This window comes from Cygnus olor, chromosome 2 (genome assembly GCF_009769625.2).
Source record: "Cygnus olor isolate bCygOlo1 chromosome 2, bCygOlo1.pri.v2, whole genome shotgun sequence".
Taxonomy (NCBI): Eukaryota; Metazoa; Chordata; class Aves; order Anseriformes; family Anatidae; genus Cygnus; species Cygnus olor.
The window spans coordinates 125,482,699-125,504,379 of record NC_049170.1 but is presented as its reverse complement, the minus strand read 5'-3'; the positions used below and the strand labels follow the sequence as shown (position 1 = coordinate 125,504,379).

At 37.1% G+C, this 21,681-nt stretch overlaps 1 long non-coding RNA gene across 1 annotated transcript; it reads right to left on the bottom strand.

Moving 5' to 3' along the window:
• Positions 1 to 5,254: 5,254 nt before the first annotated feature.
• Positions 5,255 to 21,193, bottom strand: LOC121064421. Its single transcript, XR_005816499.1, has 4 exons — positions 21,109 to 21,193; positions 20,301 to 20,381; positions 6,480 to 6,526; positions 5,255 to 5,443 (listed from the first exon to the last, which is right to left on the bottom strand). It is a non-coding gene; the product is annotated as an uncharacterized LOC121064421 (long non-coding RNA).
• Positions 21,194 to 21,681: the final 488 nt, after the last annotated feature.

Genomic DNA, 21,681 nt, shown 5'->3' with positions numbered 1-21,681 from the left:
TTTTTTCTTTTTACTGGAAGAAGCAGTGAACAATTGATCCATACTCACCGTCTCTATACTTGAGATATCCTTCCTCAATCATGTCTTGCCATAATGAATTTTCCTATCCTAATTAATTGTACCTTGCATGGATGCTTTTCCAAATTCCTGAGCATCCTTCCCCAGACATTTACTTGTTACTACATTGTCTTCTTGACAACAGGGACAGTGAGAGAGGATAGCACACAAGTATTCAAAATGTATGCACATCAGGAATTTCTAGAATGGCATAACAAAAGCTCTCTGTTAGTTGTCTATTCTGTGTCATCACAAGGTTTCAGGGGAGAACTGTCTGACTGAAGCCTCTTGTCTTTTCTTAAAGTGTAGAATTGAACAGCTTTTGGGGTGTTATTATAAGCCAGATTTATGATTCTTGGGCCTGTTGCTAGAGTACAGTTATTATTTGTGAAATTAGAATTTTATTAGAAAGGAGGGCTGCAGCCCACAAACTTTGGAAGAAACATCTGAGAAAGAAGTCTAGAAAGCAAAAAGAAGAGTAAAAGGCATTACCTTTTTTAAGTTAAAGAGCTTATCATTTAACCAGTTTCTGAGGAAATACAGTAGTGAGGGACAAATACTGGTTTCCAGCTTCCAGGCAACGCATGCAGACATAATGCATACATAATCACATATTAATCTCCTTAATATATTTACCAAGTTCTATCCTGAAACCACAGAGGTGTTTTTAACAGCCTTTAATAACAGAAGACTGAGCTAGAAATTTTCTGATGATTAAGAAATATATATGTATACGGCTCTACCCTTTACATGGGCAGATAGTGATAGGACTAGGGAGGCCCTACAGAGGGACCTGGACAGGATGGGTTGATGGGCAGAGGCCAATGGGATGCAATGGGATGATGTTCAACATGGCTAAGTGCTGGGCCCTGCACTTTGGTCACAACAACCCCATGCAGTGCTATAGGCTTGTGGGAGAGTGGTTGGAAAGCTGTGCAGAGGAAAAGGATCTGGAGGTGCTGATTGATGCTCGCCTGAACATGAGCCGGCAGTGTGCCCAGGTGGCCAAGAAGGCCAACGGCATCCTGGCTTGTATCAAGAATTGTGTAGTCAGCAGGACCAGGGAGGTGATCGTTCCCCTATACCATTCCCCTCACCATTCCCCTCTGGTGAGGTGGCACCCCGAGTACTGTGTTCAGATTTGGGCTACTCACCACAAGAAGGACATAGAGGCCCTGGAATGCGTCCAGAGAAGGGCTACGAAGCTGGTGAAGGGCCTGGAACATAAGTCCTATGAGGAGTGGCTGAAGGAACTGGGGTTGTTTAGTCTGGGGAAGAGGAGGCTCTGGGGAGACCTTATTGCTCTCTACAGCTACCTGAAAGGAAGGTGTGGGGAGCTGGGGGTCAGCCTCTTCTCACAGGTAACTAGTGATAGGACTAGAGGGAATGGCCTCAAGTTGCACCAGGGGAGGTTTAGTTTAGAAATTAGGAGACATTTCTTCTCGGAAAGAGCAGTCAGGCATTGGAACTGGTTGCCCAGGGGGGTGGTGGAGTCACCGTCCTTGGGGGTGTTCAAGGAAAGGTTGGACCTGGTTCTTAGGGACATGGTTGAGTGGTAGTACATACATTGGTAGTAGGGTGATGGTTGGACCAGATGATCTTGAAGGTCTTTTCCAGCCTTAATGATTCTATGATTCTATGACAAGGGGGAATGGTTTTAAGCTAAAAGAGAGGAGATTTAGATTAGGAGGAAATTCTTTACTCTGAGGCAGTGGAACAGAGAAGCTGTGGATGCCCTGTCCCTGGAAGTGTTCAAGGCCAGGTTGGATGGGGCTTTGAGCAACCTGGTGTGGTGGGAGGTGTTCCTGCCCATGGCAGGGGGGTTGGAACTAGATGGCCTTTCAAGTCCCTTCTGACTCAAACCATTCTGTCATTCTATGATTTTATGATTCTGTGATTCTATGATTCTATGAACTGTCTACATCTTACATGAATTACTGTCCATTTTACACTCAATTAGTTTGATACCAACCATATCCTTCAGTTTACATGGATTTTCTCTTTATTGTTGGAGAAAAATATACTTTCTCATTTCCCTGCACTAAAAAAAACAAAATAACAAAACAAAACAAACAAACAAACAAAAAACACAAGCAAAGCTTTTTTGCCTCCTCTTATATGTTTGATTCTCCATTACTTTGATCTAGCTTTTATTTGCTCCCATTCCAGCTTGAATTAATCTAAAGACAGATAAGCAGAATAGTGCACAGTTATTCCAGACTGGAAGACTCTTCAGAGATTCCTCTTGCTCAAAAAGCTCTCTGACAATGGTCTTGCTATGTTAGATCTACTTCACAAGTATTTCACAAGATGCAGTGTAAGATTACAGCTGTTCTTTTATTGCCTAGCTTCATGATACTGCATGATACAGGCATTTTGTCATTTTATGATAACTAATTCTCTAAGATCACTCACCTTCCTGTTTGGAAGTTTCATCTTATAGCAAAAATTCCACTTAGTTCATCAGTGCATAGTATTTCACTCTTGTACTGTTACATTTACTACATAGACATTTTTTGTATGTTCAGGATTATTCAATCCTTCATAATGCTTTCCTGTCCTTCTCTGTATTAACATTTTCTAACTTTGTTAGCAAAAATCATCATATACTTATACTATATATATATATATATATATATGGTCAAAATCACTAGTGGAAACACTCTATGAAGCCTTGAATAAAGACTTTTTGAATAGAAAGCATCAGTAAAGTCTGATAATGCTTAGATAAATTTCAGTTAACTAATCATAATTAATTAATTTCTTCACATGAAATCACATAAAATTCTTTAATGGAGTCCTGAGAAGTTGCATTGATTTTGACTGTCTTGTCTTAGAAAATTACTCATCTAAAAAGCCATTGTACTGGTTCAGTAAAATGCAAAATGGGTAAATCCATGGGTAAAATGGGTAAATCCATGCCACATTTCAGTTTCCACTTACTTCCATATTTTTAATCATTCTTAAAGTATTCTAAAGCCTTGTATACTACTACAAGAAACTAACATATTGTGTAGTTGCCCAGATAATTTTTTATTTTCTGTTTCATAAATGTATATCCTGTGTTGACTGTTTTCCTACCTTCCCTGATTTAACAGATTTATTAAAATTTCTGCTGTTGGACCTATATGTTCATGTGTGAGTGCATGCAGTATTGCAAGGAGATTATTCGGTTCCCCCAACCTGAGTACATTAAGTTGTTTGACTTTTGGTTTCCACTTCAGCAATTGCAATTTCCTTTTCCACATTCCCATAGCTATCTTGTCTTGGTATGGATACTTTCAGTATCACCATTCTTAATAAAAATTTATCAAAATCTTCTAGGAACACAATAGTGACCCATGCTTGGCCCACTGAAATCATCAAGTCCAGACTTTCATAATCACAGGCAATAGCATAATCTAGAAAAGATTGAAGGATATCTGTGCCAAACTCTGCTTTAAACAACACAGAACTCTTACAAGTATCTGATAACTTAAGACATATAGTATAAAAGATAAAAAATAAAATAAAATACAAAGCTGTAGTATACCATGGGAAAACTGTAGGAGAAAACAAAACCATTTATAAGGTCTCTGCAGTGCGAAAAAATCGCTTTGTTTGTGCCATTGAACTCCAGGAGATTTTTGATATTATTAGGGAATGGTCTTGCCCTAGTCAACATGCCCAAAATATTGTGAGTTTTTGACTCTACTAAAAAGGTCATTAGCAGCTGCTGTTTCCATTTGTTTTCCCTCCTATGCAAGAGGGTAAATCTTGTTGGTACCTGCTGCAGACCAAGAAAAACTCTGAAGTCTTGGTTTAATAAATACTATGCAGTAAACATAATCAATAGAAAGAAATCACCTGCACTTTTCTTTTTAGAAGGCTTTAAATCTCTGTCCTAGTCACTATGGCCCCTAGTCACAAAAGCCCTCATGTTCTTATCTTGTTTTTTCTTTACTTATGTGCTGAAGACTCTGGCCTAATTACGAGATGCCTAAACACAATCCATAATTGCATTCTACTAGCAGAATACCATTACAAAATGTTTACACTGAACAATTTTATCTCAGAAAAGCCCTTTTTCTGAGAAAAGATTTGGGATCTTGACTATGTGACAGGTGATGTCTTCTGCAGAGAAAGTATAAACCTGCATTATATTCATGTCCCTTTAAATTCTTAATAATGTAAACTGAGTGTAGCTGGAGGAAGAAAGCTAGTCCTAAGATACTGCTAAAAGAATATCTGTCCAATATCAGATTTGTTCAATAATGCTTGTGATATATCATATGGCCAACTTTGGCCTCTTTTTTCTTTTTTTCTTTTTCTTTTTTTTTTTTTTTTTTTTTTTTAAGAAAAAAAAGAATAAGTTTGAAGCACTTCTTAATTGAGGGATAATTTAAGAGAATTCTAATTTAAATATGCCTTCTTTTTTTTTTTGGTCATGTATCCATATGATTTTCTATGCTCCAATGACTATAAATTCAATATCTTCAAAACATTTTACTGGTCCTGTTACTGATCTTTGATTATATTTACCAGAAAGTATTACTACCTCAGAATTAATTCTTACACAATCTGAATACATTGTTAAAATCTGAGGACATTGTAAATGGAAAACTTGTCAGAAAATTGTCTCCCTGTGAAACAGGAGAAAAAACACAACACATCAACAACACAAAAAAAAAAAAAAAGATTTTTTAAATGTCATTATCCATATATTATACTAGGAGTTTGTCTTACAGCAGCTTTGGTATTTGCTCTCACTCCTTTTTCTTGGTGTTTAGAGCATCACCTTCATCACTGAATTAAGTTGATCTAATTGGAATTTTATCTCACTTACTTTTCTCACTCCTGTCGGGAACGCTTGGTGCTGGCACGTATGGCAATGCATGGGAGGAAAGGCTTATTTTAAGAAATTCTTTGACTTTTCAGCCTCACTGTTACAACAGCCATCAAATTCTAATTTTGGGGGGGTGGGGAATTCTAATTTGGGGAACCCCTCTTCTGGGGGCTCTGATCACTCCACAGCCCAAGGTGGACAAAAAGAAAAATAATTTGGTCATTTCACAGGGAGAAAGTCTGTACTCCCAAAACAAAACCAGTCAGATAGCTAGCTCAAAATTAACAGACTGTAGACTGACTCCTTACCTCTCTTTCCCAACTCCACTCTTCCTGCTGCCTCCTTGCCTCCTCTTTCTGCTGTCCTGTCATCGTTCTTCCTCCCAAGTCCCGTTACCCCCCAACCCCATGCTACCCTTCTGTGGTGGCTTTTCAATAGTCCAGTGACAGTGTTTTGTGAATACAGATAAACAAGAGGGTCAATCTACCTTTCATTTCTTCTGGAGGATTATTTTGCCAACAGATCAAGAACTAAGGGTGGGAAGTAATATTTGAAATCAACCTGTAAGAAAACAAGAGGAGAAGAGAAATAAAATCTCATTCTCACAATCCCTCCCTTCTAAAAAGTTAACACTCTCCCTCAACCTACATACTTAGTCTACTGAAAACAAGAAAAGGAAAAGGAAAAGGAAAAGGAAAAGGAAAAGGAAAAGGAAAAGAAAAAGAAAAAGAAAAAGAAAAAGAAAAAGAAAAAGAAAAAGAAAAAGAAAAAGAAAAAGAAAAAGAAAAAGAAAAAGAAAAAAAAAAAAAAAAAAAAGAAAAATGAAAAAAAAAAAGAAAAAAGAAATGATCTGGCAATCAAAATTACAAATTCAAATGCAAACAGACTGTTAAGTCATAAAGTTGAGAATCCATGATTTACAGGGATTTTAGGTGGATAGTTAATTTTTATAAAGATATTTAAAGGATATGAAAGTACAAACAAAACAACAGTTTTTGCTATGGAACAACAGTTGTTGCTAGGGAATAAATAAATCCACTCTTTAAAAAGATTTGTTTCTGACATGGTCTTTTTCAGCCAAGCTTGGACACTCACAGATAAGTTTGTTCCCTACATTTTTGTATTCATTAACAAGCTTTTATTTTGGTTTTTATTCTCTTTTGCATTTACACATGGGATAGAACACTCAAAATTTTACTTTTTTTTCTGCCATTGGACATTATTTAGTATTATGTAATTTTTTTTTCTTTAACTAACTATAACCAGTACATGGTAGAAAAGTATATTTAAAAATGTATAGTGTTCATGCTTCAACAGACAAATATAAAATTCAGACTTAATTTTGAAACTTTTCTAATCTACATTCTTGTCTTTTAATACTGCATTGGTCTTTGCAGACGTAGGAGATTTAAAACTTTCACGTGTTACAACACCTGGATACAAAACCTAACCAAGAAAGAAATTCAACCTTTATCAATTTTTAAAAAAATTCCAATTTCATCTTTGCAAACCATCCCCATGTAAGCCATCTCTTAACTCTATTTTCACTTAACAAAATTGTATTAAAAAAAAAAAAAGTAAAAAGTAGTTGACATACCTTATTGACGTTCAATGACTGCTCATCTTTGTATGATGAAAATACACCTTTAAAAACATTTAAAACATATGCACAGTAAATTGGTAAGCTAAAATCTCTCAAAGGCATATTTTGGCATCGTATCATCCTGTTGCCTATTAAGCAATTATGGAAAAGAACACTGACTACACCACAGATGTTTTCTAATTAAGTGGATCAAGGAAGACACAAATGCTAATGACTCTTTATTTTTGTTTTGTGTGTTATTTATAATCTGTTGTGCTATATATATATATATTAAGTCAGTAAAGTACAAATCTATATTCAACTCCTCTAAGAAACAGTTTCTTCAAAAATATTTGCTTGAAACTTTATGTTTCAGAACTATTATTTAATGTAGACCAGTTGTGAGCCTTTTAGAGTCAGCCCATGGTCTTTAGTTCTATGTTCCTTCTCTAATGTTTTAATTTCTTCTAGAATTATCCTTTCTTGCTGTTTTGATTTCAGCACCCTATATTCTTCTTTGTAATGGTGTTTCAACACATGAGTAGTTGTTCACTTTTATCAAACAGGTGAATATTACAAACTTTTGCTTGCTTTCAGCATTGTTTACATTAATCTCCAGACAATATTTGCTAAACATTTGTATAAAATCTCTTAATATATCTTCAGACCTTTTCCTGACCGAGATAACAAAGTTATAGGTGGACTTTAGTTTGAACCAGACTAAATTTTGAAACTGATGTCCCAGTTGTCCCCACTTACCATCACTGAGTCATCCTGGAGTGCACGAATTGAATTTCTTTGGCTGGAACTAAGGTGGAAGACCAGGAGTATGTTTAATTTGCTTCAGCCTCAAATGGACATTCAATCCACATGACCTGACTAGCACTGGCCCAAAATGAAATCTCCAAAACTTGGAGTTGTGCCTTTAGGTCCTTAGCCTCCTTTCATTCCATTAACCCATTCTTTTGGACCTCCCTGCCTGCCAGCATAAACCCATGCTATGTCACTCAAACTACAAACACTAGGGATGGAGTTGTCTTTCACTGCAGTACCACTTTCTGGTTTTGAGTAATCTGAGTAACTAAACATTCCTGGTAAGTGTTACAAAGAGAAAGTGCTGTTCTTTGGGTGATAATATTATAGCAAAATTCTGAATTGGCTGTAGGTGAACCATTTAACCAGTGAAAAAAGGACAGAAACCCCAGCTGGAATTTTGAAAGCTTCATCTATGAGGCATATGTATGGGTATCAGAAGTAAAACTGAAATCAGATAAGCATGAGATATAAAGAGAAGCTTCTGGCAGAGCAGTATGATGACACAAGCAGAATGAAAGAACTCTTACTGAATAAATGGACTATTCCTTCTATGACCAAGTGACGCGCCTGGTGGATGAGGGGAAGGCTGTGGATGTGATCTACCTTGACTTCAGTAAGGCTTTTGACACCGTTTCCCACAACATTCTCCTCAAGAAACTGGCTGCTTGTGGCTTGGACTGGCGTACGCTTTGTTGGGTTAAAAACTGGCTGGATGGCCGGGCCCAAAGAGTTGTGGTGAATGGAGCCAAATCCAGTTGGAGGCCAGTTACTAGTGGAGTCCCCCAGGGCTCAGTGCTGGGGCCAGTCCTCTTTAATATCTTTATCGATGACCTGGATGAGGGGATCGAGTGCACCCTCAGTAAGTTTGCAGATGACACCAAGTTAGGTGCGTGTGTCGATCTGCTCGAGGGAAGGAAGGCTCTGCAGGAGGATCTGGATAGGCTGGACCGATGGGCTGAGGTCAACTGTATGAAGTTCAACAAGGCCAAGTGCCGGGTCCTGCACCTGGGGCACAACAACCCCAAGCAGCGCTACAGGCTGGGAGATGAGTGGTTGGAAAGCTGCCTGGCCGAGAAGGACCTGGGAATACTGGTTGCTAGGCAGCTGAATATGAGCCAGCAGTGTGCTCAGGTGGCCAAGAAGGCCAAAGGCATCCTGGCTTGTATAAGAAGCAGTGTGGCCAGCAGGTCTAGGGAGGTGATTGTCCCCCTGTACTCGGCTCTGGTGAGGCCGCACCTCGAGTACTGTGTTCAGTTTTGGGCCCCTTGCTACAAGAAGGACATCGAGGTGCTCGAGAGAGTCCAGAGAAGCTGGTGTGGGGTCTGGAGAACAAGTCTTACGAGGAGCGGCTGAGGGAACTGGGGTTGTTTAGCCTGGAGAAGAGGAGGCTCAGGGGAGACCTCATCATTCTCTATAGGTACCTTAAAGGAGGCTGTAGAGAGGTGGGGGTTGGTCTATTCTCCCACGTGCCTGGTGACAGGACGAGGGGGAATGGGCTAAAGTTGCGCCAAGGGAGGTTTAGGTTGGATATTAGGAAGAACTTCTTTACTGAAAGGGTTGTTAGGCATTGGAATGGACTGCCCAGGGAAGTGGTTGAGTCGCCACCCCTGGAGGTCTTTAAAAGATGTTTAGATGTAGCACTTAGTGATATGGTTTAGTGGAGGTCTTGTTAGTGTTAAGACAGAGGTTGGACTAGATGATCTTGGAGGTCTGTTCCAACCTAGACGATTCTGTGATTCTGTGATTCTAAAAATGACCAGGGATGTCCTTGAGGACAAGGAAGGATGAACATGTCACAGAAGAGTAACATATTTAAATCTGAGGTTCTGCTTTCTTCAGATACAGTCAGTAGAAAGACTCCTTATTAGTTTAATTAGGTTTGAACTAAACCCTGTTAGTCATTTTAACAAGCAAATGGCAGCAAAGCATTTTGTAGTAAAGGCTGATCTGTACTTAGGATTTGTCGTCCCAGCCCTGCTGAATTCTGTTGAGTTTATGCTGTTGGTTCCAACGTATCCATAAACTTCAGCCATGTTGACATCTAAACAAGGAAATTAAGCATTGTCAGGGTGCTGATAGTCTAAATGATTAAATTCTTATGGCAGTCATTGTTATTCTTTTTGCCTTAATCAGCTGTTACTAACCCAAATATTTCCCATGTAGAGTTTGGGCATAAGGCCAGCTCTGGAAGTGTCAGCTGGCAGTTGTACACTGCTCTGGGTACCAGAATATCATTATGTAGCATGATCATGACCAGAATGTGTCAACGGCCCAGCCTGAGAAAATGGAACCTGGCAATATTTAATTTCCTAATATAGATTAGCTGTTGAGTTGAAGAATGTACTTTGTGCTTCATCTGGCTCATTTTAATGAAATAGTCTGAGAGGGATAGGATATAAGAATCAACCCTTCCTTTTTTTTTACTTATTATCACTCAAATTGGGATATCTGTAATATCTACGTTAATATAGACTAGTGTAGCATACAAAAGGTCAATATGATTTCACTGAAAATTAATATTAAAAAAAGAACAAACAAACAAACAAGCAAACTAGGCTTTATTTATTTATTTATTTTGCAATGAAGTTCCTATGTTTAGAGACTTTGAAATCTGAAAGGAGCTCTATTCAGAACAATGGCACTTGATTCCAGAGTGATGAACTCAGAACAATTAATTCAGCAATGAAAGTGATGTGCTGTCAAAGCGCCATTCACTAAGGGGTATTCTGTCTAGGGAGAGGGATACTAGTTACATGACACTGTACATACACTTTCATATTTAAAAGAACTTCAGATATATTTACAATCAGGAGCACAGTGAATGCTGCTTCTTTGTAATAGTTTTTCTGGCTTTCATCATTTTGGATATTGTGTTTTCAGATTTGTGCTGATGAGTACTATAAGAAACTCTTGATATTTATGAGCAGTAGTGAATTCTTGATGCCTGTAAAATAGCAATTAAAAAGTCCAAAATGATATACATCCTCATCAGTGCACCCACCTGAATTAGTAGATAACAATGGAGGTAAATTGTCTGGACTGCCATGGCGCAAACTCCATTCCTTTCAAATTATATTAAATTAAATGACATTTTTAAGGATGCAAATGGTTAATGAACAAATCTCTTTGAATTAAAAATTTAACAAAAGCTTTGTGAACACATAAAAGTGATTTGTTGAGAGGTAACTTCCTGCTCCAACACCTTTACAGTCCAGCTGTGTCTAAACAAAGAAACGTGTCAGTAGAATGGCCTCTATCATATGCTAATGACAGAAAGCAGCAGGAATTACAGAATAATGTGGATTTTAGAGAAGAGGCTGGAGTTAAGAGATCTGGAGATCATAGAGAAACTATGAATGTACTTGAAGGTGTAACATTAGTGCAAAAATCGAAGATCATGCATGCAGGAATTTCAGCAGGGAGTTCATGGAGACCCAAAAGTCCTAGGTTCTCTCATATTATTTTGCCTGGGGAAAAAAAGAAAAAAAAAAAAGACAGGTTGATGCTGAAAGAATCATCTGTAGGCAATCCTCCAAGTAAGTCTTTGGTGCTCAGTGATGGGTTGGCCAAGGAATTCCTGGAAAATCACAGCTAGGTGGGGAAGTGTAGTTTGGATTGTTCATCCTTGAGTCATGGATCCTGTGTGCCCAAGTGATTTGCATGTCTAGCATGTCAGATCCATGAATTATGTAAAGATTTAAAGGTGAAATGCTACATTTATTAAAGCTGCAGATGGATGTTAGAATAACATTATAAAAGGAAAACACATTTTTAAGGTTACACTTAACAGTATGAATCCTCACTAGCAGATATACTTTCTCAGTAGTCTCTGAGGCTGGTTAACAAGACTCTACAATCATTTCCAGGGCATGCTTTCAAGAATTCTAAAACTTCATCTTTCTTGCTTCTATTTTGACAAATACTAGAATTCTTCACTACGAGGGTGGTAACTGGAATAGGTTATCTAGAGAAGTTTATGCCCCATCCCTGGAAGTGTTGAAGATCAGGTTGGACAGGGCTTTGAGCAACCTGGTCTGGTGGGAGGTGTGCCTGCCCATGGCAGGAGAGTTGGAACTAGGGGATCTTTAAGGCCCCTTCCAAACCAAACCATTCTGTGATTCCATGAACTGTCTTCAGTGTCTTGATTTTTATAGTACAGCCTAGTTACCATGTTCTCACCTCCTGCCTTGCTTACAAGTTTCTTCAGTATAGTGGCATGTTTTTATAAGTGCAGTACCATGAGAAGCATCAATTGTACAAGCTCCTTTTAATTTATATTTAGCTTGCTATGTGCTTTGCAGAGAAGCTATATGTGGCATAGCATAAGATTGATCTGAGAAAGGATGTGACCTTTCCTTTCCCCCAGCCACTCCACATATTTTGTTAGATTTACAGAAATCATGCAGAGCCTTGTCACAGGGACTAACAAGGGATGTCCACTAGAAATCTACTTGTAGACAGCTTCCAGAGACGGGAAGGAATAAGACCTTAATGTGTTATTTAATTAGAGAAAAACTGTAAGCCACCTTTCTGGTGCATCAAAATGCAATCCTAGGATTCAGTAGAAGATATATTCCTGGTAACACTAATGTCACACTAATTGACAGCTATTCATTGATGGATATTTGCAGCAGTGTTAATGGGTAAAGCAGAAGTGATGCCACTATACAAGACAGAAGGCAGTAATTAGGATCATAAAGAAAATTAATTTAACTTCAGTAGGACTGAGAAGAATTTCTAAAAAGAGATGGGGAACACAGAACACAGAATTTATTTCTTGATCAAAGGCAGTGGTGGCCTGGCTTATTTAACTGAGTTTAATATTCTTCAAACTCTGATAATGAAATATTTCAAAAGGGGTCACAGAACATTAGAAGTAGTCAGCAGCAGCAGCTCAGTCCACAGCAGTAATTACTGGCTGAAAATACTTTTGCTATGTTAAGAACTGATCATTTAATTGTTGGCAGCACCAAATATGCATTGCACACAGAGAAATATGGTTATGAAACAGTCTTGCAATAGTGAAGATAGAACAAAAGAAAAATAACCCCAGGTGTCCATCATCAAGACATTTGTAAATACTTTGCCTGCATCATGTGAGAGTCATGTGACAAGGAGACTGCTCCAATGACCCAGGAAGTCTCACACTCTGATATATCAATAACAAGCCATTTGTCTTCTCCTTCAGTGCGTAGAATAGCTCTGGCATAGCTACTTTTTTATTTGTAATCTTAGCTGTTTATTTTGGATTTTTCTTGGTTATGATCCAGCTTTCACTCGTTATCATATAAAAGGTCCTTTCAACATGTTTGCCCTTTGATCTATGCCCCATCTTCTGACTAGGATGAACTCCCAATATAAAATCTGTCTTTAACGTTTACCACTGCCATAAGTCCTGCAAACAATTCTTGACAACTAGTATCTTGTGCCTCTCCTTTCTTATTTTATAATGGTCTTAATACAGATGTTACCTTAGTCTGTTGTTTCTCTGGAGCTCTGGCCCCCTTAATCTATGTTTAGGTATCAGTAGGGCAAAGTACAATGTAAATCTTAACAACTGGGGTTGTTGCCATAGTACTCAGAAACAACAGCTTCAGCAAAAAACATTGCACATTTGCAAAGCTAAGCACTTAAGTGTTAAGAAATGCCAGAATCGGTATATCTCTACATCCTTAATTAGACTTTTCTTATAAAACATTTGTCACATGTATGATCACATACTTTTTTTTTTTTTTTTTTTAGTTTTACACACTCGTCTACACTTTTCAGTGAAAATTATGCAGTTCTGCTGTGACTGCCTCAGAGTTGTGCTGCTAAAGAATATTCTTACCTTAGGTTCTCTGCCTTGTTGCAGATTTGAAAGCAAGTTTGGAATTAGAAGATTGGTAAGTAGTAGAAAGCTGGATACGGAGGTGTACCTTTGCTAAAAGATAGGACGAAGTGAGAAATAGGGAATACAACACTCTCTTGATTTATAAAGCAATTCAAGCAGGAGAAAATCCTATGTTTCCTTGCAAAATTTACTAGAGCTCCTTGTTTCAAATATTGCAGCTTGGCTGGCAGAAGCAGCTGAATGAGCCTCCACTCACTCTCATTACATGTGCAGAGAAAAAATGTAGCAGCCTGGTCTAAGTGCTAGAGTTTGGGATCAAGCATGAGTGCTAGCACATGCTGCCTCTGTGTTGTGACATAATAATACTCTCAGACTTTGGCCATACATAACAAATTGGGGGGTGTTTCTAAACTCTTGAGTCGCAGGGGTGGGGTGGAACAGAGTTCCTTGGGTTCCCCAGGAAATGGGTGGTGCAGACCAAGCTGGAGCATGCTCTGGCAAGGACCCCAGCGTGCACCATTTTGAAACTAGCAGGTAATTGCAGCTGTAGTCTTAGTCACCCACTCAAGATACACTGATAGTCAGTAGCAGGACAAAGAAATATGTGAAGATATTTTAAGCCCTAGCTTGAGATTCTTACTGCTAACCCATCCTAGAAAAGATTGCATGTATCTATCACCTTTTCACAATAAAGGAATGCTTTAAATGAATACTTTTATTCATGCAAACTACACTGCGTATGCTGTCAGAAACTATGGGATAGTTTATACATCCTCCATAGTACTTACCCTTGTCAAGAAAACATTGGTATAATCTGGGTCATCTCAAACTAGCTTTGGGGGTCTGTGTTTATGAGCACTAGGATTATTACATTTTACATGCAGATTATTGTATAGTATTCTAAAGCAGGAATTACTCCCTTTCAGTCATGAAAATCATTCAACTGCATGATCATAGCATTGGCAAAACTGCAAGATAGATGCCTGTCACTTCTCTCCAGAATTTCAATGGCAAAAAATAAGTGTAACTGGTGAGGGGAAAAAAATATTCCACATCTTGATACTTGGGAGAAATCTAGTGTGATCAATACCATCAACAAAATTATGCTGGTTTTAAGCCACTGGAAGCAGAGGACAATCAGGCACAGAGGCTGTATCGCAGGTGGAACAAATGCAACAAGACAACACCATATATATATCCTTTTTTCAATATTCTTCACTTCACTGAAATTGAAACAGAAGCCATATACATATATATATGTGCATATATATATATATAAGAGATTAATATAAATAGACCCTTACTTTACTGTATTCCTATGTTTGATGACCATTACATATTTTTTAATGAAGAATGATTTCATTCTGCTCTGTTGTGGGAATGTGCAATGCCTTCATCTTCTGCTTAGAATATTCTTTCTGATGCTCAAGGATCAAGCATTTAATGAGCCTTTCAATATTATCTATTCACTGTAAGTGGTAGAGTAAAAGCTTCATGGAAAAGAGTCTATTTGATCTAATATATATATTTTTATATGCTATTATGAATTCCATATTATGCCTTTTGATGTCAATTCCCATATGTGGTCCTTATGGAGCACTTTTTAATTATTTCATTATGGTGCTAAATCATTCCCAATCAACAAATAGGATTATGATTTTAAAAATATGATTTGGGCATTTCAGAATGCATGGAAGAAAAACACAAAAACCAAAGAGTTATGCACAAAGAATTTGAAAGATTTTCAAAAATGACATTACTAACATTAAATAAAAGAGGGAAAAATCTAGATTCTGAACCACTTGGAAAGTTCATGCAAATCAGCTATGATCAAATGCATTGTTAGTGCAGAACTGAAAGTATATAGCTTTGTAGTATAATCTTAAAGTAATCCAAACTGGTAGAAGTAATCCATTCAAACATGATTTGAAAATTACAGTTATAGTACTCTAGCTATTTTTTTCTTCCCTTTCATTGAAAAAAATATATAATTAAAATTATTATTTTAACATATATATGTTTATTTACACACACATTCAAAGATTATATCTTCTAGGGATCAGTTCTGCTCCTAGTGCAGGTCACTTTATACTTGTGGTTTGAAAGATATAATTAAGCACTTGTCTATAAAATTTTCATTTTCTTTACCTAAGAAGTAGTCTGATTCCTTGACCAATTATATTTTAATCTTTCAGCCTATCCCAGTCATTTGGTGAGAACAATAACTTTATATCTCTGAATGATAACAGGTAACACAAGATTTCCTTCCTTCCTTCCTTCCTTCCTTCCTTCCTTCCTTCCTTCCTTCCTTCCTTCCTTCCTTAAGGTATAATGTTGCATATAGGTCTAGCACTTGGAATATAGATATAAACATGAGAAATGTTACAGATTTGACAGTCTCCTTAAGTTTCCTGTACTTGGATAAATAACTGAATAAATGCTTCATGCTTCCATGCCAGCCAGGTCTTGAAAGCATCCAATCTGTTTCAAACCCTAGGCTTTGTACAGATCCCTTCTGGCTCATTGTCTTAGGCTTTGAAACTCTGAATTTAAATTGCCTTAACTCCTGAAACTAGCACTCTGGCTAGCTGACTCTTCCTTGATGCCCGTGAGATCAGAATTTCATCTCTAGGAACAATTTGCATTTCTGTCTAGATCTTTGAGGCCACGAGATATGCTTCAAAGGAGACATTTTTCTTTTCAACAAGAATTTTTAGGATTTTATTTGGAATGGATTTTAGAACCACAGCCATTTTTAGTGGCTAGGTACAGAAGAGTCACAGATCTCTACAAGCTATGATCAACCTTTCTCTTGTGAGTAATTAGGCCCAACCTACCTGTCAATGTGAACAAGTGTCTCTGATTCATTATTTTGCATCTTCTTTCTGATCACATGGCATGTTTTTGCAATAAGAAAGTGCAGCTAACTGAGCATATGATAAGCATTTGGCAATTGTGTTTGTGACCCACTGATCAACTTCACATCTTAGAGGGTCACACGAAGACAAACTCTGAAGACAAACTTTAGTTAGATTTGCTATTCACTTTGGAAACTAGGCTTCTGATCAGCCTAAAAAAGCCCCTGCACCGCACTACCTAGTTCCTGTGGTAGTGCAGTTAGATCGGCCTGAGATACCTCTTCCCTGAAATGCTGCTTTTATAAGCGAGAGAACTTTCTGGCGTTAGAATAAGGTAGCTTTCCTGGTATTCACAGCCCTAGAAAATCACACTAAGAAACCAAAGCTGTTTTTTGACCACATGTAGTTCACTCCACCTATCTGCATTTCACATTGTTAATAGTGGTTCTTAAACTATCTGGGGAAAGCTCCTTTTTAATCCAATTCTGTATGGATATAGTCCTCCCTGGACTAATAGATCTGTCAGTAAGTGCTGAAATTCTCTCTATTGACATCTTAATTAGGATACAGCATCTTAGGAGGAGCTAGAAATGACTTGACAAGCTTGTTTTCTGGGTTGCTTTGATCAGGCTTCTAAGACTTCAGACTTGAGGCTACAAATTGCTAAATTTGACATGCGTACATGTGTGTTGTCTCTTACCTTGGCACTATTTTATCTGGGTATGTCCAGTATTATTACGCATTTATGGAGACAGGAAACTTTTGTATGTCATCAGAAGAAAAGTTTTTCTTGGGGGAAGAAAACTCGTTTTCACTTTAAAGTAAAAGGAATGTTTTCATCTATGCTGGAACCTGTGACAGTAGTGATAGCAAATAAGATTGTCTGCAGGATCTAGATTGTGAAGTGTGACTTAAGTTCCCCAGTGTCCAAGCTAATGCCTTTTCTTTGTCAGAAATGTAAGCTCTTCAATTCACCTAATTCTACATAATTGAGCAAAATGATATTGAAATAATTCTAAAAAGTTTTTCTAATGTATATCACTTAACTGTTGCACTCCCCACCCCCCCCCCCCCCCAAAAAAAAAAAAGGGGGACATTTTAATTACACAACATATAACTCCATAACAAACGAGACTGTGCAGAAAGTGGTTGCAAAGCTGTTGAAATTATATTCAGCACATGATTCCAGCCTGGAAAAAAAAAATTAATGCTAATAGTTTCTTTCAAATCTAATAAGTGGAACAATCGGAGTTCTGAATGATGGATGGATTCTTCTGTTAATCATAAAAGACTTCCCAGAAATTACTTGTTTAGTTTAAAGTCGTTAGTTTTAGCTAGCTATAAAAAGACAAAGTAGTTGATTTATAATTTCTTTTGTAGTACAATAGCTTTAGAATGGGGACAACTTGCTCTGGATTTTTTTTTCAAACTCTAATTATCCTTGAGAGTAAATGCATGTTATTTTTTTTGGTACATACCAATAACTAAAATTTTCATTTATTGATGGTTTCAGTTAAGAAATACCATACAATTTTATGGCAAAATTAAGGTAAACATTTGTCAATTTTTAAGTGTGAAAACAAGCAATCAGAGATGCAAGAAATGCTTCTTATTCAAATAATATATCTGAGTTTAACAGGTTAATATGTTGATTTTGCATTTGCTTTACGTGTGAAAGAAGAATATATTAAAAAATGTTTCAATGGTTTTCCAATGATATTTTAAATTACTCTACAGCCCTTAAGCTGATTAGACCCCTATTTTTGGAGTAAATTTATTTGAGAACTTTACAAAACCTACAAAAGTCAAAAAGTTTTTAAATTATTATTCCACTTTATAAAGAACATGACAGTTTTTCCTCTTAATTAGTAGGGTTTTAAAATCAAAATAATTAATAAATGTCACAAATTATACTGTGTAATTTGATTTTAGTTTTCAAAAGCTTCAAAATCAAATCAGATAATTTTTCTAGTTCCCCTAAGAATGATACCTGTGCTCTTCACAGACAGTTGTGAATTTTCTTTCTTCTTTTGCTGCTTTTTCTATCCTGCTCTCACAAAAGTGAGTATCAGAAATGCATTCAATGACTCTATGTTAATCTCTGTAGAGGACTGAATAACAAAGTCTCTTCTTTAGTCAACAAGAGTTTTTACCTGAATGCAAACATAACATCCATGAAAACTTGGTGTGGATTTGAGATATTCACTGGGCGTTGGCATGTTTGTGTATATGAACACAGCTGAATAGAAGTTGTGCTTGCCAAACATAAGGGAGGTTTCCAGCATTTTGCTGCACACCTTTGAGCATTTATGTCTCTATGTAGCCACAACATGCTTTTCTTATCACTTACCCACAAGCTGTGTGAATCCCTATGCAGTTTCTTTTGGTACTTAACCCACTGGTGACTGACTGTTTGAAGTGAAACACAGAAACTGCAAATTCTGGGGGTTTTGCTACACAACATCTAGGATTCTTAAAATATGTGGCAGTACACCAGAAAAAAAAAAAAAAAAAAAAAAAAGGATTCTAATCTTTGAGAGGTAAGAGAGGTAGACAAGGGCAAAGAAGATGTGACACAACAATTCTGGACTAGAAAAAAGTGGAAGAACAGTATATGGACAAAAAGCACAGAGAATGAAGTGTGACTCAATACTAATTCCTTCTGATCTGAATTACAACTACAACATAACACTGTGTATTAAAATTGACAGACCCTGAAATTTACCTGAAAAGGACAATCATTTGCTATATTCAGTCATTTTATAGGACACTGAGGCAGGCAGTGTGCTAGTATGAAAGGAACATTCACAACCAAGGAAGCAAACTAACCAACATAAAGCTGACAGCTGTGGTTGCATATACCAGAATAAACAAGACAAAGCAGAAGAGGTAATGGGGATGATGGGACAGGTTTAAACCTCTTTGAAAAAAATAAAATGAGGCTTATATCACGGTTAAAGAAGAGCCATAAGAACCTATAAGATTAATAGTTTACAGTTTCCATGGTAAACTATCAAACAGGCCTGCTTAAGCCCAGCTTTAAGACCATTGTCTTCCCAACAATTTTCATATAACACAAACTTAAGTTTTACATTTCGTTTCTGAGACAGAATTAGGAGCCTTCATTAGTTTTTATGCCACATTAATCTTTCACCAAGCATTCTGAAGATATCACAGAGATATGAAAAACTGCTGTTGTAGAGATTACCCCATTTAGTGCAGTCAACCTCTACAGAAACAGTTCATTGACCTACTACCGTAATATAAATCAGAGGTTATAAATTCTAATACTTCAGTTTGCAGACAAGAAGAAGCAATATCATTTTATCTCTTAACACTTTCACATACAATCTGAAAGAACAATTACCTTGTTCTGTCAACCATGAGCAAAAGAGTCTGGTGCCCCCCCAATGCACACTTGCTGGGCTATAAAACACACACACTGCAACATCCTGCCTATTGTTATTATAATTCAGTAACAGACAATATTGGGTAAAGGAGAAAAGTTCTAACAGGTTCCTTGAAGTTTAACTAAAACAATCCTAATATGCCATTAGACTCATAACGGTATCTTCAATAGATCTAGGCTGCCATGTGTTCCACCTCCACTCCATGTGTGGAGTTCATTATAGGGTTGGAGCTTACATCTGTTGCCTCATAACAGATCAATTATTGATTCGTCCATGGTGAAATGCACTTTAGCTCTCTTGTCTCCTCAGTCAATATGAAGAGACACAGACACTTCCAGAGGGCAATTTATTCCATCTTAAGAAAGTTCTCTAAAATAAGCAGGATTTCAATGTCTACATGAAGAGATTAAATGTTAAATACACCCTTAATGTTTACAAAAGCTTGTAGAGTAATCCCTGATATTTATCTTATTTTACACAAACTGAAAGAAAGGAAGAAAGGAAGGAAGGAAGGAAGGAAGGAAGGAAGGAAGGAAGGAAGGAAGGAAGGAAGAAAAGAAAAGAAAGAAGGAAAGAAAAGAAAAGAAAGAGAAAGAAAGGAAGGAAAGAAAATGTGAACAAGAAAGTAGACATTAAATATCATGAGTAATTCCTATATAATTGTTATGGAATGCTTATAGCTTCACTACTAAAATTATTGTGAACAAACGCCACAGTAAGGTTCCTTTCCATAAATGCACTTTTAAATTAACCTGAAATAATTGTTTAAAATATAGAATGTCTGTTTTCCTCAAGATATTTAATTTACTACCATAGTGTTTTTAATATTGGTAACTTGTGCTCAATTTCAGTTCACAGTTTGACCCCATGTCTTCTTAGGTATTTTTGCATAAAGGTCAACCACAGTATATCTACTTACCTGTTCTACTCTGAATTCAGTTAGCCAGTTGACAGCACAAGCTTCCAGACAGGATGCCAGTATGCAAATCTACCTCCAGTCCTGTAATAACAAAAACATTTCTCTCAGTTTGTATCACCATTAATATCCTTTCCTTGTTGTTTTTGCTTCTGTTTTTTGTATTATATCAAATAAAAGGATTTTGTGGTGTGGTAGGTGACTAACCCAAAGCACTTATTTAAAACATTCACTGCTGTACTGTGAATACCTGTGGTTTTGATTCAGAACTCCCTGAAAACACTTTTTCCTTGCAACAGTCCTAGATGGTAGGTACTCAAAGCCCTGTAACTCAATCTTCAGAATGAATGAATAAATAAATAAATAAATAACAATTTGAAGTAATCTGAGCTGCTTCTTCTCATTTGCTCTTATAAGGAGAACATTGTAAAAAAGCAAATTTGCCACAAACCACTCAAACACAAGGCTCATGTGTATTTGGAAAGCTGGGAACACCTTGAGAGCAGTGGTGCAAGCTTCAGAAATTTGGGAATAACAACAGAACACTATTATGAGTTACACATACTAATAAATGTTACACACTGAGAAGTAATAATTTTCCTCTCCCTAACTTTCATGTTCCCCTCTCACCCATTCTTCTCATCATCTCAACCAACTGTTCATTCAGGTACATAACAGCTGAAAAGGATGAAGGAACTGAAGGAGAAAGAGAGAAAACATGAGGGGCATGAGAAAACATGAGAAAACATGAGGGTGGATATAGGAATTATGGAGAGAACAAAGGGCTGGGGAAGAGCTGAGCAGTACACACCTGCACCATGGATTGTGTAGAACTGCATAGATGCCATCCCACTCCAGATCTCCGCTCACTGCAACCTGGGGCAATCCTGTGCCTACAAGGTAAGGAGAGGGCCATGGGATCAATGGATTCCAAACACCAATATTTATTGCCCATTACTGATTTGTAGAGATTGTAAAGACATTACAATAACAATAAAAATGTAACTTGATTTGGAGTATACCTAGTAGGAATCTTATCCATTGGGTACTTGAAATCTCCAGCAACTTAAATTCAGGGTTTTCAGAAGGAAATGTGTTTAAAAAAACAAAAACAAACAAAAAAAAAACACACAACAACACATAGATAAATCTATAAGAGGCACCATTGTAGCTTTGTGCCACTCTGTCCACTTTTTTCCATCACAGCTTTTTGGACAGAAAGAAATCAAATAGAACTCCTCTCAGCCTCATTCCCCTATCACATGTATCTTTCTGTCACCATAAACTATTGTGTAACCCAGGCCATTTCAAATTTGATGGCTTCACTAAGTTCTGAGCTTGTTTATTGTACGGAGTGTAAGAGATACATAATCATTGTTTCTGA